The following is a 24,118-nucleotide window of genomic DNA, read 5'->3' as shown; positions in this document are numbered from 1 at the left end:
TGATATTTCAGGTTTTCTTTTTTAATAAATCTGCAAAAATGTCAACAATTCTGTGTTTTTCTGACAATATGGGGTGCCGTGTGTACATTAATGAGGAAAAAAAATTAACTTAAATTATTTTAGCAAATGGCTGCAATATAACAAAGAGTGAAAAATTTAAGGGGATCTGAATACTTTTCGTCCCCACTGTATATGGCAGTCTCAGCCTCTGGTCCAAGTAGGCCATGCCTTCAATACCTTTCACTTCACCCACAGCCTCAGACTAAGCTTCATGGGAAGAGGGAAACATGTTGTGGGCATGGCCTGGTTGGAGCTCAGGCTGAAGCTGCCATAAACCTTATTACTGGATTTTCCAGAGGTGTGTAACTTCCAGGACTTTTCCTGTTTCCATTAGATGTGTGGGTTTCCTCCCACACTTCAAATAAATGCTGGTAGGTTAATTGGCTGCTATTTAAATTAGCCCTAGTGTGTGTATGAATGTTAGTTAGGGAGTAGGGACTTTAGATTGCAAGCTCCATCAGGGCAGGGGCTGATGTGAATATATAATATATATGCAAATTGACAGCACTACATAAGTGCCTGTAATAAAATAAATAAAAATGATCTGCCTAAGGAAGCTGTAGAGTCAGGAGAGAGTGTGGTTATGTGCCAATTCCCAAGCTGCAGTGGTATTTGTTTATGTATTTAGGCATTTTATTTTAAATAGTCAAGGACTGGATTCTTGCAAACACAATTAGTTTGAAGGCCCTTAGAAATGTCCAAGTTTCTCTGTATAAGGAGAGGAGGAAGTGGATCTGGATATATTGTTTTGGCAGAACCTTTGCATATGTGCGATTTAAAGTTTATTCAAAGTCAGTAGACAACACTGCTCTCTTTTGTTTTTTATAGAAATCTAGATATTTTGAATTGTGTACTTACTGCCAGAATTTTATCTTGTTGCCAAGTCTATAAAGCTTTTCAACAGTTAAATCAGGAGGATAAAAACAAATTAATTTGTTGTGTAAGGCAGGTCACAGATTATGCGATTTTCTTTCCTGCAACCACTGGTTGCAGGAAAGAAAATCTCTTGATTTTCCCATCAACACAGTCAGTGTTGATCGGAGAATCCTGCCTGTGGAGCTATTGTGTTTTCCAGGCAGGGACCTTTAGGGTTAGAATAATCGATTATAACCAATATAGATCAGGAACAAAACAAATACCCATGGCATCAAATACCTATATAGAGTATGTACAGTGAACATAGATCTGGGGTTCAGTAAAGATGTTGGTAAACATATTAAGGTTGTGAACGAGCATAAGGAGTAGCGTAGACTCCCAGGGGAGTCATGCCATTTAGTAACTGTACTATAGTTATAGGAGTGGATAAAGCGGATAAGTGAAGATTAGAAAATAGACAAGGGCGGAACAGCAAGGGAAAGAATAGTAAGGGGGAGGGGGGAGTTCCAACCAGCATCTGGCTCCGCCGGCAGGCCAAATCACAGTAGTGAATGAGGGCCCGGTGAACTCATGGGAGCAAGAGGGTTTTATCAATGTGAGGAGGGAGAAAGTGTTGTACCCATAGTTTGGCATAGCAATCCACTCCATTCGGAAGGACCGCATCTAATTTGACATGGATCATAGCCTTAATGATCCTGTTTTTAGTTTCCACAATGTTAAGAAAACTATATGGTATTTTTAAAATTAATATGATTTTAAGTGAATGAAGTGCATCAATGAAGCAAATCAAGTGATTTTAGGAATCACTTTCATTAAAATTGTAATTTTGTTTTTATTTTAGAATACTTAGACAGAAGAGATGCCAGGATTAGGAAATGTTCTATATATCTACAAGAAGCATCTTCCTGCCCATATATTGGATTGTGAAAATCTTCAGAATGAAATAAAAAGGTGAGTCGGAAAGAGAACTGAAATAAAAAGCATGTCATATGCGCAAGGGTCAATGAAAACCATTATAATACTCAAGTAGAACAAAACAGGGTTTTAAAACGACTTTTTAAAGTCTGGCACTTGCACTTACCCTTGTTAGTTTATACTACTGTCACATACCCAATGCAATTTCTGAGAGTTCTTATTCTTTAAATATAAATTATGCAAGGTATATTTAGGTTGTCTTGAAGGGCATAAAGAAAAAAATGCATGCATTCATTTGGCTGCACAACTATATTCATTTGTTGTTCTTTAGAGTCAAAATCGTGCTGCCAAACATTTCAAACTGCTTAAAGATTTTTCAATCCTGATGGTTTTCTACCATACATACATAACGTCTTCAGCAGCAGAAAAACTCAAACCTAAATAAGTTAGCTGGGGTATTAAGCTGTAGTTTTTGTTTTCTTATATGTTGCCAATTACAGACCACTCCTATTTAATTCACAGTTATTCTGCATATTTATGCTTGAAATATAATATATGTAAACAGGGCTCTTTTTCTTAGGGAATAGGCGCAGAAATTTCCCCCATTCTGAGTCACTCTTCATCTTTGCTTACCCATCTCAGAGCACCACTTCTTGGCTCCACCCCTTACCTATCTTCCAGTACTGCACCTTTCAGAGAATACAGAACAAAGTATCATTTTGTGCTACTCAGTCATTTCTCATGGAATTTGTTAATGATAACAAGAAAGATAGTAAAACAGATCCCTTGCAATGAGCAACAATAGACCACACCCCAGCAACTATAGATCCCACACACAACAATAGACTTTCCCCCAGAAACAATGGACCCCCACAACAAAATACCACCCCAGCAACATCAGACCCCAAGCAGCAAAAACAGACCACTCAACAGCCAGCATCAATAGACCCTCCAGCAGCCAGCAATAATAGACCTCTCCCTCAACAGTAGATCCCGGCCAGCAACAATTGATCTCCTCACAAAAAAAAATCCCCACCAGTGACAATAGATCCACCAGCACCAATAGAGCTGCGACTACACCCTAACACCCCTTGTGTCTACATACATTCAGTGCTGGAGGTGCTGCATTCCCCCACATTCCTGCTGAAAAAATATATAAAAAATATATATATATGGCTTTTTTCAGCAGGAATGTGGGGGAATGCAGCACCTCCAGCACTGAATGTATGTAGACACAAGGGGTGTTAGGGTGTAGTCGCAGCTCTATTGGTGCTGGTGGATCTATTGTCACTGGTGGGGATTTTTTTTTGGGTAAGCAAAGATGAAGATATATAGGATTTATAATGCGCCAACAGTTTGCTTAGTGCTTAACAAAATGAAGGCAGACAGTACAGTTACAATAAATAAATCAAAAGAAAATAAAAATAACCACTACTACAGCTGCATGTAATAAATGAGGATCACCAATTACTTGGAAGTATCGCCAATCCCTAATCCCTATACTTCCTGATCACCTCAGGTGTGGTCTCTGGAAGGAAAAAGGCATATAGAAAAAATGTTGAGGATAACAGATCCCTAAAGTTACCTTCTATAGAGACACCATGGTTTAAGGAAAAAAATACTTTATTGAAACAATGTTACAAAAAGTATATTAGGATAAAAAGTACACGCTACCACCAGTGAAAAGGATAAAAATGACAACATTGTCAATAAGGGTATGTAGAGCTGCTAGCAGCACACCTCAATCATGCATATCATTCACACACACCACCAGGATATGGGAAGGAAAAAATAGTAAAAACTGCAATGGATGTAAAAATATGGAGCATAAATTGCACGGTAAGTAATATGGAGATGATGTCACCACTAGAAAAAAGTGCAGTTGGCTGCTCAAAAAATCAGTCATTGAATCTTCCCCTAGAAACAGAAAATATCCATTATTCGAAGTGGGTGTCACAGGAAAGTAAAGCCTGAATAGATCACTGCTGCTGGATCAACTGTGTAAGTATGCAATAAAGGGCTGGAGCTGCTCTGAAAGGCAATAAATGCAAACAATAAAAGTCCTCCCCAAGGAGAAGAGATAACACCACAGTCAGTTGTCTCCATGAATGGGGAATACACGGGCATATTTGGACAGGTATTTACTTGTTAGTATATCAAATACAGTATATTATCAGGATATGAGTGGGCCATGTTTAAGACATTAAACCAATAGAAAATGTTCACCCACAGCTTGTCATCATAAAAGGACAGACCCACTTTCATGGGATTGTTGTGGACATATACTTCTCAAACTTATCAGCATTTGCTAGTAATTCACATCTTAAAGTTAGTCATAGACATATTATCAGCATATTATGGTTACATTTTTTAACCGCTTGCCGACCGACTCACGCAGATATACTGCAGCAGAATGGCATGGTTGGGAAAAATCCCGTACGGGTACGTCATCCCCTTTAAGAGCCGCACGCACGAGAGCCAGCACGGGGATTTGTGTGCGCAAACACATAAATCCCTGTTCTGTCAGGGGAGAGGAGACCTATCGTTTGTTCCTACTAAGTGGGAGCAACGATAGGTCTCCTCCCTCCCCCAGTCAGTCCTATCCCCATACAGTTAGAACACATCTAGGGAACACACATTTAACCCCTTGAGCACCCCTGGTGTTAACCCCTTCCTTACCAGTGACATCTACACAGTAATCAGTGCATTTTTATAGCACTGATCACTGTGTAAATGTGTGTCAAAAGTGTCAGATCTGTCTGCCGCAATGTCGCAGTACCACTAAAAATCGCGGAATGCCGCAATTACTAGTAAAAAAAATAAAAATAATAAAAATGCCATAAAAATGCCATAAATCTTTTCCATAGTTTGCAGACGCTATAACTTTTGCGAGAACCAATCAATATATGCTTATTGCAATTTTTTTAACCACAAATATGTAGAAGAATATATATTGGTCAAAACTGATGAAGAAATTAAAAAAAAAAAAAAAAACATTTTTGAGGATATTTATTATAGCAAAAAGTAAAAAATATTGTCTTTTTTTCAAAATTGTCGCTCCTTTTTTGTTCATAGCTCAAAAAATAAAAACCGCAGAGGTGATCAAATATCACCAAAAGAAAGCTCTATTTGTGGGAAAAAAAGGATGCACATTTTGTTTGGGCACAGCATTGCATGACCGAGCAATTGTCAGTTAAAGCGATGCAGTGCCAAATTGTAAAAAGTGCTCTGGTCAGGAAGTGGGTAAAATCTTCCGAGGCTGAAGTGGTTATACATACTAGTTACAAGTTAAAATAAAGCACAAAGTAAGGCCATTATTAAGTTAGGGTCTTTACCAGTATTTCATAATTATACTTTGCAAGATCCAAGAAAACAAAAAAAAACAAAGACTAAAGTTACCTCAGTCTTAGCTGCAATTAAATGCATTTCCAAAACTTGTAACTAATCCAAGTGTGTGCATACTATGCATGGCAAATTTTTACTATGCAGGGATTCACACCTTTTAACACCTATTAAGCATTATGCAAGCTACACATTTTCACGTAACTCATTCTGTTACCATGGTATTTGATAATATACAGTAATTTATATACTTTCAATTCAATTGAAAAAGTTTTACTCTTTCTTTAGAGATTCAGTCTTGAAGTAACACTGGGAGTTTATAGCTGATTTTTATGTCATTTTAATTATTATCAGGAAAACTGAGGTTTTTTTTGGAACACCTGTGTATAAACTGTTACCTACTCGGCTCAAAGACAAGCTAACCTAACTGAGCATTGAAGCTGTGGAGAGCTAGTCTATGATCAAGTCTTTTAAGTGAGAGAATGACTATTATATAATACAGATACGTCCATATGTATTTGGACACAGACACAATTTTAGATTTTAAAAGAAACAAATTCATCTGTGGAAGACAACAGTGGTAGATGATCGCCGGGTCCTCTCTATGGTAAAGAAAAACCCATTCACAACATCCAAACAAGTGAAAGACACTCTCCAGGAGGTGGGCGTATCATTTTCAAAGTCTACAATCAAGAAAAGACTTCACGAGAGAAAATTCAGAGGGTTTAGCACAAAGTGCAAACCATTCATAAGCCTGAAGAATAGAAAAGCCAGATTAGACTTTGCCAAAAAACATCTTAAAAAGCCAGACCGGTTCTGGAAAAGCATTCTTTGGATGGATGAAACTAAGATTATTTTGTAGCAGAATGACTGGAAGAAAAAAGCGTGGAGAAGGCTTGGAACAGCTCATGATCCAAAGCACACAACATCATCTGTAAAACATGGTGGAGGCAGTGTGATGGCATGGGCATGCATGGCTTCCAGTGGCACTGGGTCATTGGTGTTTATGGATGATGTGACAGAAGACAGAAGCAGCTGGATGAATTCTGCAGTGTTTAGAGATATACTGTCAGCTCAGATTTAGCCAAATGCAGCAAAGTTGATTGATTGGCACTTCACAGTACAGATGGACATTAATCAAAAACACACTGCAAAAGCAACCCAGGAGCCTTTGAAGGAAAAGAAAAGGAATATTCTACAATGGCTGAGTCAATCACCTAATCTCAACTCAATTGAGCATGCATTTCATTTGCTGAAGGCAAAACTATGGGGCAGAAATCCCCATAAACAAAGAACAACTGAAGACTGCACTTCAAATTGATTTTGATTGTTTCATTTAAATTTTATTCTGGTGGCATACAGAGCCAAAAGTATGAAAAGTGTGCCTGTGTCCAAATATATAATCAACCTAACTTTATATTTTAGAATGTAACATTTTTGTTAGTTCTGTATTACCAGGTACATAATTTTAATGATTGCTTTTTACATATTTATTATCCCCAAAACTATTGTATAACCCCTTTCCGCTGAGCGTACGCAGATGTGCGTACTCGGCTTTCTGGGGCTAAAAGCCGCTCGGCTGTTATACCCTCCCGCTGCCTCCCACCGCTCTTACCGGGCCTCCCGTTCGATCGGGAGGCCCGGTGACCAATCGGCTGCCTCCGGTGGCTGGGGGCGAGCTGGAACGAAGCCTTCTAATTGTAAACGCGGAAGCGACATCATGACGTCACTTCCCGTTTACTGGGCTGCCAATGGCGCCGGTTTAAAAAAAATACACAGTATTCAGAATTGCCTTTTTCGGCGTTCTGAATACTTTGAAGTGCAAAGGAGGGATCGGGGGTAGACCCCCGATCCCTCCATAAAGAGTACCTGTCACCACCTATTACTGTCACAAGGGATGTTTACATTCCTTGTGACAGCAATAAAAGTCATCAAAAATTATTTTTTTTTAAATACAATTTATAAATATAAAAATAAATAAAATAAATACGAAAATTTTTTTTTTAAAGCGCCCCATCCCCGCGAGCTCGCGCAGCAAAGAAAACGCATACGGAAGTCGCGCCCGCATATGTAAACGGTGTTCAAATCACACATGTGAGGTATCGCTGCAATCGTCAGAGTGAGAGCAATGATTCTAACACTAGACCTCCTCTGTAACTCTAACCTGGTAACCGTAAAAAAAATTTAAAACATCGCCTATGGAAATTCTTAGGTACCGTAGTTTGTCGCCATTCCACGAGTGTGTGCAATTATAAAGCATGACATGTTTGGTATCTATTTACTCGGGGTAACATCATCTTTCACATTATACAAAAAAATTGGGGTAACTTTACTGTTTGATTGATTTGATTTTTTAAAATTCATGAAAGTGTCCCTTTTCCAAAAATTTGAGTTTAAAACACCACTGCACAAATACCGTGTGATATAAAATATTGCAACAATCTCCATTTTATTCTCTAGATTCTCTGCTAAAAATGAATATATATAATGTTTGGGGGTTCTAAGTAATTTTCTAGCAAAAAATACGGATTTTAACTTGTAAACACCAAATTTCTAAAATAGGCTTAATCATGAAAGGGATAAGATAAAACGTAATTATAAATTCTAGATATAAAATACAACATCCTATCATTTAGAGCATAAACAAGACACATTTCAGGCAATATGCTAAGTTTATTCTTTCAAACGTCCCTTTTATAGAAATCCCAATTAATATGAATTCATCAGAATTATTATTATTATTATTCAGGATTTATATAGACCCAACAGTTTGCCCAGCGCTTTACAAAATGAAGGCAGACATTACAATTTGATACAAGAGGAATCAGGAATCAGAATGTACAGAAGCTTCAGGAAATTTGATAATAAACACCAAATTATTGTTAGATATTTTTCTTAGACATTGGTTTTAGATTTGTGTGTGCATCTGCAAGCACCTCAAGAAATAATAAATAAAGGTGAAAGCAATTAGGAATTAACAAACCAGGCAAAGTTCAATATGATGAAAGCTGAACTCTTTGGGAGCTAAATTTTTAATTTTCTGACCTTTTTAATGCCACTTTGCAAGAAAGGACATGTGCTGTACCAATGCAGATTAAAAAATATATACAGTATCTCACAAAAGTGAGTACACACCTCACATTTTTGTAAATATTTTATTATATCTTTTCATTTGACAACACTGAAGAAATTACACTTTGCTACAATGTAAAGTAGTGAGAATACAACTTGTAAAACGGTGTAAATTTCTGTCCCCTCAAAATAACTCAAAACACAGCCATTAATGTCTAAACCACTGGCAACAAAAGTGAGTACACCCCTAAGTGAAAATGTCCAAATTGAGCCCAATGTGTCAATATTTTGTGTGGCCACCATTATTTTCCAGCCAGCACTGCCTTAACCCTCTTGGGCATGGAGTTCACCAGAGCTTCACAGGTTGCCACAGGTGTCCTCTTCCACTCCTCCATGACGACATCACGGAGCTGGTGGATGTTAGAGACCTTGCGTTCCTCCACCTTCCATTTGAGGATACCTCACAGATGCTCTATAAGGTTTAAGTCTGGAGACATGCTTGGCCAGTCCATCACCTTTACCCTCAGCTTCTTTAGCAAGGCAGTGGTCCTCTTGGAGCTGTTTTTGGGGTCGTTATCATGTTGGAATATTGCCCTGTGGCCCAGTTTCCAAAGGAAGGGGATCATGCTCTGCTTCAGTATGTCACAGTACATGTTGGCATTCATGGTTCCCTCAATGAACTGTAGCTCCCCAGTGCCGGCAGCAGTCATGCAGCCCCAGACCATGACACTCCCACCACCATGCTTGACTGTAGGCAAGACACGCTTGTCTTTGTACTCCCCACCTGGTTGCCACACATGTTTGACAGACACTGTCTGAACCAAATAAGTTTATCTTGGTCTCATCAGACCACAGGACATGGTTCCAGTAATCCATGTCCTTAGTCTGCTCGTCTTCGGCAAACTGTTTGCGGGCTCTCTTGTGCATCATCTTTAGAAGAGGCTTCCTTCTGGGACGACAGCCATGCAGACCAATTTGATGCAGTGTGCGGCGTATGGTCTGAGCACTGACAGGCTCACCCTCCACCCCTTCAACCTCTGAAGCAATGCTGGCAGCACTCATACGTCTATTTCCCAAAGACAACCTCTGGATATGACGCTGAGCATGTGCACTCAACTGCTTTGGTTGATAATGGCGAGGCCTGTTCTGAGTGGAACCTGTCCTGTTAACCCGCTGTATGGTCTTGCCCACCGTGCTGCAGCTCAGTTTCAAGGTCTTGGCAATCTTCTTATAGGCTAGGCCATCTTTATTTGGAGCAACAATTCTTTTTTTCAGATCCTCAGAGGGTTTTTTGCCATGAGGTGCCATGTTGAAATTCCAGTGACCAGTTTGAGAGAGTGGGAGCTATAACACCAAATTTACCACAGCTCCTCCTCATTTACACTTGAGACCTTGTAACACTAACGAGTCACGTGACACCAGGGAGGGGAAAATGGCTAATTGGGCCCAATTTGGACATTTTCACTTAGGGGTGTACTAACTTTTGTTGCCAGCGGTTTAGACATTAATGGCTGTGTGTTGAGTTATTTTGAGGGAGCAGCTAATTTACATTGTTATACAAGCTGCATACTCACTACTTTACATTGTTAGCAAAATGTCATTTCTTCAGTGTTGTCACGTGAAAAGATATAATAAAATATTTACAAAAATGTGAGGTGTGTACTCACTTTTGTGAGATACTGTATATACTGCTCAGTGGATAGAGGGTCTTTTAATGGGTCCCCAAGGGGAAACAATAAAAGTACAAAAATCTTTTGAATACCATTCTTAGGAATGAATTAAAGCTGCATGTGAAGTTAGGAAACAGCACAATTTAACCCTTTTAAAGTTGCTTGTTTGTTTACAATCAATGGCCAGGGCTATGTTATATGTCCTTGAACTGTAGTTGCATTACCACCGCTAAATGACAGATCCCTGGTTGGCTTCTGTTTGTAAGCAAACCAGCCAGGGATCTGTCATTTAGAGGTAGTAGCATTACCAGCTGGGGATCCTAAGTGACATCCTTGACCAAATATGGTCACAAGAATGTGTGACCATATTTGGTCCACGACATCTCTCATGGTGCCTGGCTGGTTTATTTACAAACCGCAACCTGACAATGATATATAATGTTTGGGGATTCTAAGTAATTTTCTAGCTAAAAATACTGATTTTAACTTGTAAGCAACAAGTGTCAGAAAAAGGCTAATGCCCCGTACACAGGATCGGATTTTCCGACAGCAAAACTATGGATTTTTTTCCGAAGGATGTTGGCCCAAACTTGTCTTGCATACACACGGTCACACAAATGTTGTCGGATATTTCGAACGTCAAGAACGCAGTGACATACAACACGTACGACGGGACTATAAAAATGAAGTTCAATAGCCAGTGTGGCCCCTTTTGCTTAATTCTGAGCATGCGTGGACTTTTGTGCACTGGACTTGTGTACACACGATCAGACTTTCCTTTGTTGTCGGAAAATTTGAGAACCTGCTCTCAAACATTTGTGTGCAGAAATTCCGACAGCAAATGTTCGATGGAGCATACACACGGTCGGACTTTCCGACAACAAGCTCACATCGAACATTTCCCGTTGGAAATTCCGATCGTGTGTAGGCGGCATTAGTCTTTAAAGCGTTTGTTAACCCCTCCAAAAAAAAGATCCTGTTCCTTTAAAGCATTTTATACAGCACAGTGCTTTTGCTGTGTCATTTGGCCCCCTCTAACACCTGTAATACCTGGCTGATCCTGCCTGGCTATGCCATCCCACCTGTAAACCGACCACAGTATATCATGTCTGCTGAGCCCTAACACCATGGTCAGTTTACGTTCCTCTGTCATCTGCAGCCCTGCTATGTGTCTCTTTGTGCTCTCCCCCTTCCCTCCCTGCCTGTCAGCTTGTGACAGTGCCCACCCCGCAACTCCTCCTGCTCAAATAACTTTCACATCTTCATTCCATCCCCTCTGTGTTCTAATCCTGTGTCCCCCTGTGTGAGTGATTTACAAAAAAAGCCTGCTATACCTAATTTCACAGCACCGCTCGGCTCCTCTCAGCGATCATGTGACTGGCCGTCTCTCTCTCTCCTCACCTCTTCCCTTCCCGAGTGACATCAGCAGGGGAATCTTGACCCCGCCCCCTGCATCTGTCAGATGAGGAGAGGAGAGAGCCAGCTGATCATGTTCATCTTCACCAGCTCATCGCTGAGAAGAGCTGTGAAATAAGGTATAGCAGGCTTTTTTTTATAAATCACTCACACAGGGTCACACACGATTAGAACACAGAGAGTATGAAGATGTGAAAGTGGCTTAACAACCACTTTAAGTAGTTAAACTGACCTCATTTGCAGACCGAAGTTTATCCCTTTACTCTGTAAAATGAACAGAAAGATACAATGTTTCTTTTTATCTCTCTTTAAGACCCCTTTCACACTCAGACTGCCCGAGTGTTAGCAGGAAAGCGCCGCTAGTTTTAGCAGCGCTTTACCGGCACTGTGCGAGCTGGAGCAGGGTGCTTTTAATCCCAAAGAAGGGATTTGTAATGGGTTAAAGGCGCCCGAAAAGTACTGCTGTCGAAGCACTTTGCAGGCGCTTCGGTAGTGATGCCCATCAATTTCAATGGCAGGGGCGGTTTAGGAGCAGTGTATAAAAAACGCTGCTTGCAGGACTTTTTTTCTGTCCTGCAAATGCACCGCCCCAGTGTGAAAGCTCTCGGACTTTCACACTGGGGAAGCTTGAGAGGCACTTTTCTGGTGCTTTACAGGAGCAATTTTTAGCGCTAAAACGCTTGAAAAGCGCCTTCAGTGTGAAAGGGGTGTTAGCGCTGAGCAATGTTGTTGTTCATGTCCAACCTCGTCACAGGGGGTTTATGAGAATAATAATAATAATATGAAAATAATCTATTAATAATAAAAAGACTATGACGTAATATTACCGTGTTTACCTGAATATCTATTTTCATTATTATGTCTTATATTTGTATATCTCATTTCTCAATGCCTTAAAGTAGTGGTCATCAACCTTGTCCTGGTCCACTAACAGGCCAGGTTTTATGTATTACTTTGGGGAGGTGCAGACTAGAATACTGCAATCACTGAGCAGCAAATGATATTACCTGTGATATATTTCAGTTATCTTGCAAACCTGGCCTGTTAGTGGGCCCTGAGGACAGGGTTGATGACCACTGCCTTAAAGAATACCAATTATATAGAAAAATATAAACAAATATTTCAAAGAGATAGTGAAAGAGACTAATCTTTTTTTTTTCCCACAAATTCTTTTATATACAGTGCCATAAATACTACAAGACACTGGTGACTGGACATATTCAGAGATATTACTGGCTCAAGTTTCACCATCATGAGGTATAGTGTACACCTAACATTTTACAGCCAAGCTGTGCGGGTAAACATATGGCAACTTGAATTAAGTACTTAAAATGTAGTCAATATTAAAGTGTGAACATTCGTATTTATGCATCCTTCAATAACTGTCTCACTAGGTATGAAGCCAGGTTTGACCAAGAAGCACACAATTTTAAAATTGTATACATAACATTATATATGTAACAGATGTAGCTAAAAAATACACACAAAAGAAAAAACTAGCAGGTGCATTGATCAACAGTTTGATATAGCCCTCCAACTGGCTATTGGTGATAATTAGACAAGTGAAAGGGTGCTGCTGCTCTCTATGGATCCTCTGAGTGGCAGGAACACATCCAGACAAAACACAAAAGAAAGCGCAAAACCGCCCTAATGTAACTCGGCTTTAATATGGTAACGTTAATAAAAACAACTACAATGCTCAAACTCACATTGTGTGAAGATAGATACAACATAAGGATTCCACTGTGGCCACACTCCTATAACCACCTCAAGATCCCGACAGGGGAATGGGGAGCCGTGGACATTCAACCTAGCTGCACGAATCCTGGCAGCACATCTGAGGCTATCTACCGCCACGCTCAACATGCGTGACATCCTCACTCTCTTGCCCCTTGTATCCTGCTCGTTTGGGTTTGTTTGTCCTCGAAGAGCAGTGCCGGCTGGGCCGCGCGCATGTGCATTAGGACCTGCACATTGAGTGTGGTGGTTTATAGCCATGAATGTGCTGCCAGGATCCAGGCAGTTAGATTGAATGCCCACAGCTCCCCCCTTCGCCTGTCGGGATCTTGAAGTGGTTATAGGAGTGTGGCCACAGTGGAATACTTATGTTGTATCTATCTTCACACAATGTGAGTTTTACCATTGTAGTGTTTTTAACTTTACCATATTAAAGCCGAGTTACACTAGGGCGGCTTTGTGCTCTCTTCTTTTGTGTTTTACTAGATGTAGCTGACTGGGCATTTGAAAGTTACGCTCTTCTGCACTGTTCTACATTCTTTCATGCTTGGACTGCTCAGAGCAATTCTCATTGGTCAGCGCAATCACATGCTGGTGCTGACCAATACACTTTCACCACAGCATCTGGGTGGTGTACTGCATTTTTCAGATGCCCGGACCACTACACCAGCTTCAAGGGCAGAAGAATGTAATCAAGGAAGGAAATAAGTGCAGCAGGGACCAGGGGTGTGGGCAGGGTGTAGTGAGTTAGTTCACCTTTTATTTTTTGTAAAAATCTAAACTGACCCTTTAAATAAGGTTAAAAATCAAAGTGTTTTTTTCCCCTGTAGATTGCAAACATGTTAGCTACAGTACATATGCAGTGCTATTCCATTCAGCAATGGGCTCTCTTCTAAAACCAGTCAGATGCTGGAAGTTTACTGGTAATTCTTATCCCAACCAAGGTTTTTCTTTATCCTGTTTATTGCATAAAGTGGAGATTAAGTTGATAGCTATATATATTGTAACCATTTAGTTTAATCAATTGCATAGGAAGCAGCATACAAGAAGCTGATGTCACTCACCACTCCAAAGTACCAATGAGACACAAACAGATCTGCATCACACATGCAACAATTAAGATGAAAAAGGTCAGTGATCAGAGCATTGTTATTTATCCTCTTAATAAAAACTAAAAATTCCATGTACAGTATATCCTAAAATATAACATTAAAAGGAAGATGTAATCTTTATTCTGATAAAAATGCATACTGCACGTGAACATCAGAACTGTACTAACAAAATACATTCAGCAAAAATCTAGTATTTTTTATGGGCTAAATGTTCCAATATTAAAATTACCATGAGGCTGATAGTTTTTTTTTCTTGCTAGTTTTTGTTCCCTTCCTAGTAAGATTTATCATTTTTTAAAAAATGGTCTGTATGTGAACTGAACACAGGCTGATGTAAAATGTCATTGATCAGCCTGCGACTGTATAGTATTTTATTATTTATGCCCTAAATAATAAAATACCCTGTAATGCCCTGTAAAAAACACTCTGCTGTCACATGAACTATTGTAGCTGCATGCATTTTCTCTCTGCTGCGTCGTTTGCTTTTTCTCTCTTTTTCTTCCAGTTTTACTGACTGGTGAAGGAAGATGACGCCACTCCCTGTTGATACAACTTCAGAGAGCACTTGATGATTCAATACTTTTGTGGCAATCACATATCAGTGCAAGGTAAACACTAGATGGTATTATTACAGTTATGTGCATATTCCAAAGGAAATCCGTACATAGTTACATAGTTAGTCAGATTGAAAAAAGACACAAGTCCATCTAGTTCAACCAAAATTCCATTCCATTTATAAATCCATATGTTTAAAAATTTTATTTAGTAAATATAAAAAGTAAATGGTTAGAGTCTATTCATAATCAGAATGACTATTATCATAGGTAGGTGTTATGCCCTGTACACACGACTGGTTTTGCCGTCGGAATAAACTCCGAAGTTTTCTCCGACGGAACTCCGACGGAATTCCATTCAAGCGGTCTTGCCTACACACTGTCAAACCAAAGAATGAGGTGACATACAGCACGTACGACGGGACTAGAAAAAGGAAGTTCAATAGCCAGTAGCCAATAGCTTCTGTCTCATACTTGCTTCAGAGCATGCGTCGTTTTTGGTCCATCGGAAAAACATACAGACCAGCAGTTTTCCCGATAGGAATTGGTTCCGTCAGAAATATTTAGAACATGTTTCTTTTCTAGGTCTGTCAAAATTTTCTAAAAAAAAGTCCGATGAGGCATACACACGATCGCAATAGGCGATGAAAAGCTTCCGTCTGACTTTTTCTGTCGGACATTCCGCTCATGTGTACGTGGCTTTAGTCAGCTTTTTAATTTGGATACTGATGTTTCTCTATGGTGGCTATTATATGAAAAAAAAACAGTAATGGGAAGTAACCATTACATCTATCCCAGCTGTTAAAGTGGATGTAAAATTGATTCATGAAATTTGACTTGGGCACATACTGTATATCTGAAGTGTTTTCTTATCTCTCTCCAAAGCCCTAAGTCACATGTCTTTCTGCTGCTCCATTCTTCTGTTTTCAGCATGATAACTTCTGACAAGTTCTCCAACACTGGAGATAAAAGCAGCTGGAAATTTGTGTCAAGGTGGGTGCTATAAATAGATTAGCACAGAGCTTGTCTATTCACAGCACAGCTCTGCAAGTATCTTTGTTCTTCTGTCTTTGTGGAGGGGGGGGTGTCTTTCCTCCAATCAGCTGTCACACAGTGTATGCCAAGACTTCCCTCCCCTGCTGGGGCAGGAAGAACAAATTCTAACACGATGTGCACCTCTAAAGGATATATTCAGATGTAAAACTTATGTAGGGAGATTTGTTTCATCTCTGTGTATCATCTGAGGCTGTTCACTTCACTGGTTATAGGGGAGGGTTTACATCCACTTTAAACAAAACATATGTAGAGCTTTTTCTAATTGCACTAACAGTTATTTTTTCTACATTGTTACATAGTTAAGCCCCGTACACATGGGCCAAATGTCGGGAGACAACGGCCGGTTCAAAAAAAAAAAACAGCTGACATTCAGCCCGTGTGTATGTTGGATGTGCATACTGGAAAACCAGCAGCCGGCGGACTCCCAATCAGCGCTCTCAACCAATGACAGAAAACGCTGATTGGAGTGTTCTGGTGGGGGGCTGTGCCCATGTCAGAACACAACAGCTTAGTGGGGGAGATCGTTGAACTAACAGAGCATGGTTAATACAGCAGGTTTTTTTTTCGTGCAACATGCTGGATTGCACGGTAAAAAAAAAAACTGTAGTGTGTACCCAGCTTTAGGTTGAAAAAGACATATGTCCATCAAGCTAAATCAAAAGACAATGGGGTTGATTTACTAAAGGTAAATAGATTGTGCACTTTGCCAGTACACTTATTCTATAGCTTAGTAAACAAGGTGAAGTTTCACTTTGCAAAGAATACCCAATCACATGCAAGAAAAAGAACAAAAAAAACAGCATTTTTGCCTGCACATGATTGGATGATGGAAGTCAGCAGAGCTTCCCCTCATTTACTAAGCTCTGGAACAATGCCCTTGCAGAACATAACTGCACTTGCAAATTGAACCGTCTATTTGCTTTTAGTAAATCAACCCCATTGCCTTTTTCAAGTACTGTTTTGACAATCTCTAGACAAAATTATTTATAAGTGAAAGAAAAAATGATCAAACACAGCACTGATGCACTAATACAACTACAATCACTGTTAAACCAAACAGTGGTTAATATGACAGCTGTAAATAAACTGTAATCAAAATCATACCAATGTAATGGAAATCATTCTTGATACATGAAGGCTGAAAGAGCTGCGTTCTCATATTGCAAATTGTCTGGTTGCCATGGTTTCCCGGCTGTCATGCTGACTCTTTAGGTTGATTACTTTTAGCCACTGACCCAGAACAAGTATAGACATAAAAGAAATGGTTTACCAAAGAAGTATAGGCTGTTCACTTAGCAAAGCGAATATTCACTTAGCTTAGTGAATAAGGTTAACCACTGCTCAATTCAGTCATCCATTCATGTGCAAACAAAAATCCTTTTTTTTCCCTTGCGCATGATTATGTTTTGAAAGGGAGAAACGCTAAAAGCAAAGCTAAAAAACAAAAATGTAGTATATTGCAAGACCTTAGATGTAGTGGCTGCAATCCTAAAAAAACTTTATTGACTTGAACTTGCCTAGGCTCTAAGTGTAAATATCTGGTATCTTCTACTAGGTTCTAAGTTTTACATCAACCATTAGACTCTATATATGTATTATTTTCTCTGTGCTATTATGCTCTGTTATATTGTGAGGCTTCGCGGTTGATTAACTAAAGACAAACATGCTGTTCACATTGCAAAGGAAGTTGCACTTTGCAGTAGAATTTACACCAGAGCTTAGTGAATTTGCAAAGAATAAATCATGTGTAAGGAAAAAAAAAAACAGAATTTTTGTTTGCACATGGTAGGATGATGGACGCCAGCAGCTCCTCACCTCATTCATTAAGCTTTGGTGCAAATTCCCTTGCAAAGTGAACAGTTTATTTCTCTAGGTAAGAAACCCCCTTAGAGTGTAACTATTTCCCAAACCAAAAATGTAATATATTACAGCTTAAAGTCATTAGATATGGTGGCTTCATAACTTTTTATTTTTAAGTTTTTCCCCATTCATTTTGACCTGGTAATCCTGCAAACTTGATTTCACTCCCTTCATGTCTTATTCCACGTATACACGAGCGGACTTTTCGATGGACTAGGTCCGGCGGACCGGACTCCGGCGGACAATTCGACCGTGTGTGGGCTCCAGCTGACCTTTTTCTCCCAAAAGTCCGATGGTCCTAGAAATAAATCATGTTTCAAATCTTTCCGACTTACTTGAGTCCGGTCGAAAAGTCGGCTCGTCTGTATGCTAGTCCGACGGACAAAAACCGACGCTAGGGCAGCTATTGGCTACTGGCTATGAACTTCCTTATTTTAGTCCGGTCGTACGTCATCACGTATGAATCCGTTGGTCTTTGGTTGATCGTGTGTAGGCAAGTCCGTTCATTCCAAAGTCCGTCGGAAAGGCCGTTGAAAAGTCAGCCGGACCTAGTCCGTCGAAAAGTCCGCCCGTGTGTAGGCGGCATTACACTTTCTTTGTATCTATGGGGGGCAGCCATGGCTGACTTTTCATCAGCTCACAGGAAGTGACAAGGAGATTTTTGACAAGTCAACAAGTATTTTTTGAACTTGCTAAAAATGTTCTTAGCCTGGAAAATGAAAACAAATTCAGCCATTACATCAAAGAACTGGTAAGTTGCAATATATTATATTTTAGCTTTTGTGTTTAATTTTTACTAACTCAAGTGAACATTTATTTTGCAACATTCTCTTTTTATTTGAATAAATCAACCCCATACTCTTAACAATATGTACCGCTTTTTATTTGCGTCCTTATATATAATGTAATAATCCACCTTAACTCGTCATCTATTTAACCTTCTTCCCCCTACACACAATTCTTTAGCAAGTTATAGCTTTATGTTATAATTTATTTGATTGACAAAGTAAACAAATATTTCAGTATATAACAAAAAAAATTAAAAAAAAACAAACACACACATGTTAGAAAATATATATTATTTTTTAAAGGAAATAATACAAAAAATTACTGCTATAAAGAGTAATATACTGTAATAGACTCCTAGAATGAAATATAAAGTACCTAACTAGTGCAGCTTTGTATGGCATTACTAAGTCAGAGATATATCTGCCTTGTAAATCCTAATATCCTTCTATTCCACAGTAAGGGGTGCATTAATCCTTCTACATAATAATATCTAAGCAACATACTCCTACGATAACATGCAAAGAAAAAACTGATCCTGCTGTTCAAACAAGCAGAACATGAAACTAAATAATACTGTAGGTCCAAGACAGAGCTTACTTCAGTTCTTCTTTCTTTTGTGTGGAATAGTAACCTTCCTAAAATACAAAGAAAATTGCCAGATTGGTTCATTGCCATATCTTTAAAGTGAGATCAAATTGTCTAAAGTAGTCCAGACAAGAAGGAAAAGCTGTATATGTTGCAAAATAAACAGAAAAGGGAACACTCACTTAATACAAGGTAGTGTTGAGGTTCAAATTTATTAGAGGGAACGTATAGTCTTATTCAAGGTTAGACAACCTTTGAGAAGTGGAGATCTACCCAAACAGCATGAAAGAAATCAAAGATCGCCTGGGTTCGGTACCTTTATTTTAAGAAAGTAACTAACAATGCCTAACTAAATAGTAAGGAAAACTTAAAAAATATAGTTTAAAAAAATGTCACTGTAAAAATATAAACTTATGCTGCCTTAAAAGGTGGACAGTGTCAGCAGGGCAGTGGATGGTGTGTAGACAGTGTTGGCAGGCCAGTGGATAGTGTATGAACAGTGTCAGTAGGGCAGAGGTTGGTGCCAGTAGGGCAGTGGGTGGTGTCAAGGGGGCAGTGGGCAGTGTCAGTAGAGCAATGGATGGGGTCAGTAGGGCAGTGGGTGTGTTGGTAGGGCATAGGTTGGTGTCAGTACGACAATGGATGGTGTCAGTAGAGCAGTGGATGTGTCAGAAGGGCATAGGTTGGTGTCAACAGGGAAGTGGGTGGTGTCAGTAGAACAGTGGATGGGAGCAGTAGAGCAGTGAATGTGTCAGTAGGGCAAAGGTTGGTGTCAGTAGGGAAGTGGATGGTGTCATTAGGGCATAGGTTTGTGTCAGTAGGGCAGAGGAGTCGTTTTTATTTTTATTATTTTATTTTTACGTAGTTACATAGTTTAATTTTTTTTTACAATTTTTTAGGAGCCTTCTTGTGGGGCTTTGATGGAATATCAGGGGTCTAAACAGACCCCTGATATCTCGCTTTTTCTTGTCAAAAGAAGTTTATTGAGTATACAATGTTATAAAGATACATAAAGTAAGTTTACAAGGATCTATAAAGTAAGCTCATTGTTTTACAGTAGGGTTTATATAGGTAAATATCATGAAATTTCAAATATTAAACATTGGGTTCACGTAAACCTAAATTAAAGATATATATCATTTCCTTAGTTACTTTTGTAGGTATTTAAATGATTTATACCTACTATACATATTGTTTACAAGTAGAGTGTATATAGGTCAAATAAATTCTGATAATGAGCTTTAATCGTAAGGTGGAGAAAGAAGAAAAAGGGTTGAAAGGTAGAGGTATGGTCCACAAGGTTGTCCCGCTCATCAGTTTATTATTATTTCTTTGAAGCCTTAGAATGGGTGTCTCTGTAAGTCATTTAATCTGTTACCATGGCAACAGGACAGAGTCATTGAAGTTTGACAGGAACTGTTGTTTTATCCAAGGATGCCAAAGTTTTTCAAATGATATCTCGCTTTTTAAACAGGGAAAAGGAGTGAGGACAAAGATTCCCCAGTCCCTTTCTCTGCAGCCTCAGCTGTGACAGTGAATGAATGGAAAGTGATCTGTGCTGATTGGATTCTTGTTCTTTCAAAAATGTAAGCATAGTAAACACAATTGGCAATGCTTCAGGTAAAAAAGGAACACAGTTTACTATGCTTCAGTTATGAATAAACACATCGAGTGATCGACACCGATCACTCACTCTGTTCATTCAGAAAAGGAACAGCCTTGTTAATATGCCCCTTCCCCCTTCATCCATCCTGAAATAATTATTTGCAGCAGGAGAGGAGAGGAGGGAAGCCAACAGTGCTGCAGGAGGAGGGGGACCAGGGAAGTATATGGGGGGGCTGGGCAGCCAAAAGAGGAACAGGGACAGGAGGGGAGGCAGGGGTGGCATTTACTGATACTGATCCCCTTTCCTCTTGCAGCAGCTGAATGTCGGCGGGAGGAGAAGAGGCAGCTTTCAAGAGAAAATGCATTGGATCAGTACAGTACATTGAAGCAACCATATTTGTGCCTTGCCTATGCAGACTCTGCTTTGTAATGCTACAAAATGGGTCTGCTTTGGCGATCCTTCTTCAAATATAGTTTTTTTTAGGTTTGAATTACTAAAATAATGGTAACTGTTCATTTGGAAAATATGTTAATCAGCTTGCAAAGTAAATCTTCACTTAGCTTAATGAATGAGGTGAACTTTTGAATACCCAAACATGTGCAAGTGAAATAAAAGCATAACTTTGCTGGGACCCAATCATGGGACATGATTGGGTGACTGAAGTGAACTCAGAATAAGCTCAGTGAATGTTCGCTTTGCCATACACAATAGGGTTGATTTACTAAAGGCAGATAGACTGTTCACTTTGCAAGGAAACTTGCCCCAAAGCTTAGTGAACGTAGTGAAGTTTCACTTTCTAAAGTGTACTCAATCACCAGCAAAAATTTAAAAAACAGCATTTTTGCTTGCACATAATTGGATGATGAAAGTCATGGATTGAGGACATTGCAGCTCAAACGTGTGTTTTACCACAAATGACTGCATTTACCCTGCATTTCCTGCAATGCAAATGCATCTCCAATAGGACATGCTGCATTTAGAGAAATGTGAGGCAATGCAAAGCAGGTGGAACTCAGCTTCAGAACTGTCATCCACAAGGTATAATTGAGGAAATTGTAAATTTGCTGACGCACGGAATGCCCTTCATACTCACATGCAATGCAGATGAACACCACCTATGTGCACAGGCTCTTAGTTAGTCCTAAATTATAAGTTCACCTATTGTGGTACTATAAAGCACCTAGCACCTGCCACATTCCCGATCCCCAATCCCCCCCCCCTTCCCGTGACAGCGGGCGGGGATCTTCTCCCTGCACTGACCGTCACAAATAAAAAACAGTGCAGCTGTGCAGGGCTCCACCCACACAGCAGCATTATTCATTTGCAGAGTTCTGGCAGATGGATTGTAGTTCACAATGAATTTTGAGGGTGCAGGTGAGCCCTTTCAAAGTTAATTGACACTTTAGTAACTGTCTGCCTGTATGGGAGGTACGGACAGACAGCTGTACTGAGTGTCTGCAGGATCCTGGCATTACACCTGCAATCTGCTGATCATGGGTGCAATGCTTTAGAGGCTGCAGTGTAACAAAAAAATAAATAAATGCACATTTTTTTATCTACAAAATCATGTGCATTTATTTTTTTCTACAAAGGTGAACTTAGCCTTTAAGTCTAGGTTCACACTGACTGCGGGAATGGAATCATGTGAGTTCAGGTGACCTTGCACAATTTCATTCCCGCATGTCAGTCCCGACTTCGGGGGGCAATTTCAGAGACATCTGTATGGGTTTCTGCACAGATGTCAATGAAAATTGCACCTTGAAATCGCCAAAAGTAGTACAGAAACTACTTTTGGGAATCAGTGCGGCGCAGCAAATGCGGCATCGCACTGATTCAGACGCTTCCATTGCCAGCAATTGCCGCCAATATGGCATGTGATTTGACATGTCAAATTGTGTGCCAAATCGCATCAATGTGAACCAGGGCTTAAGGTAAAAATACTTTTTTACTTTAAAAAAAAACACAACTTGCTATCTTAAATTGAGAATTTGTGTACCTATTCATATTTCCTCTTCTACATCCCTAGCCATTTCAGAGATGATAATTGGAGCAGTGATGTGAACCCACAGCTTTTATACAGTAAGAAATCGCTCTCAATGGGCTGTTAATTCAAGGTTACCATCTTTTGGATTGCTTTAGAGCATAATTACATAAAATAATTCCAGATAGGGTCTATATTCTTTGTCTGTTTGGTGGCTTTTCTGTTGGGTAAATTAGTGCTAACATACACTGCTAAAGACATTAACACATAAGCATAAATATACAGTATTTATGAAGCATCTGCTTTACTTGATGCTACTAACTGTGGTATTTAACTTTATACAGGATTTATGTTTCAAATTATTACTGTTTCTAAATGAAATTCATAGCTCACTTATATGAGTTAAACATATCCACATGAAGTTCATAAAGTAATCTGTTAAAAACATTACAGTCTTTAAACAGCTCACATATGGCTACACATTCTGAGCTTAGTGACAGATCAGGACCGCCCATCCTTTCTGATGGAGTACTTACATATGTAGCATAACTGAACATGAATCTGAATCTAAACCACATTATACCCATTTATATAATTATGAATATATAAATGTGTATACACTCTCTGGTCTCATAACTTGTCAGCAGTGAGGCCCTGTTCGCAGCTGAGCAACACTCCCATGATGTGTTTTTAGTGCTTTATTGTGCATTTCTATACTGCACTTTTGGAGCAGTACCACTGATCTGAATGGGCTTCTCTCTGCACCAAAAACCCTCTAATGAAGCTCATGTACCAAATTTTGGCACTGAGCCAAGCGTGTTTTGTGGCAGAATTTTTGCGCATTTTGTCAAGTGTTAAACGCATGGCAAATTGCATGACTGCTACCTGTGTTTGGGGTGCCATGAAGAACTAATGTCACTACAAGTACATCGAGTCCCGCTTTTCTGCTTTACACAGATGTGAGCCTGATATTACATACAGTATCAATAGACAATAGTCAATAGTTGTGCAGATTTTTTTTCCACCTGTAAGCAGACACAGATATCAGGTAGTCATGTTGAAATGCTATACCATAAAAGGATCTTTCATCTGACTTTAGTAACATAAGCATGTAAGTTTGTATCACCAAAGCATGAACAGTAATAAAGTGGTTTTAAAGCCTAAACATTTTTTACCTTAATGCAGTGTTTAGGCATCAGAATCCCCCCTTTTACGTACCTGAGCCCTCATTCAATCGAGTGCTGTGCCCATCTGCAGCTCTTCTCTCCTCTCACTTCTGGGTCTAATTGGCTTTGATGGGGCACCCGGAGCCATTGGCTCCCAGTGCTATCAATCAAAGGCAGTGACGAGCGAGGCCGTGTCCCACTGTCTATGTCAATGGGCACAGTAGCAGGGCTCAGGAGCAAGCACGCATGAGTGACCCCATGAGAGGCATTGGACAGAGAGGAGGGGCCAGGCGCACCAGCAGGGGACCCAAGAAGAGGAGG

General features: G+C 39.6%; 1 long non-coding RNA gene across 2 annotated transcripts in view; it reads left to right on the top strand.

Annotated features, from left to right (window-relative positions):
* The window catches only part of LOC141143813 (uncharacterized), a 108,330-nt gene that overhangs the window by 61,647 nt on the left and 22,565 nt on the right, over positions 1 to 24,118 (top strand). The window contains exons 3-6 of one of the 2 annotated variants that reach the window (XR_012244331.1): positions 1,778 to 1,887; positions 12,534 to 12,608; positions 14,121 to 14,218; positions 14,706 to 14,808. This is a non-coding gene — a long non-coding RNA (uncharacterized lncRNA). Of the gene's footprint in view, positions 1 to 1,777; positions 1,888 to 12,533; positions 12,609 to 14,120; positions 14,809 to 24,118 lie in introns of both variants that reach the window. The other variant, XR_012244330.1, reaches the window with a different exon arrangement.

Source organism: Aquarana catesbeiana, linkage group LG01, assembly GCF_042186555.1.
Source record: "Aquarana catesbeiana isolate 2022-GZ linkage group LG01, ASM4218655v1, whole genome shotgun sequence".
In the NCBI taxonomy this organism is placed as follows: domain Eukaryota; kingdom Metazoa; phylum Chordata; class Amphibia; order Anura; family Ranidae; genus Aquarana; species Aquarana catesbeiana.
The sequence above is the reverse complement of the archived record's forward strand: the minus strand, read 5'-3'. Positions and strand labels throughout refer to the sequence as shown.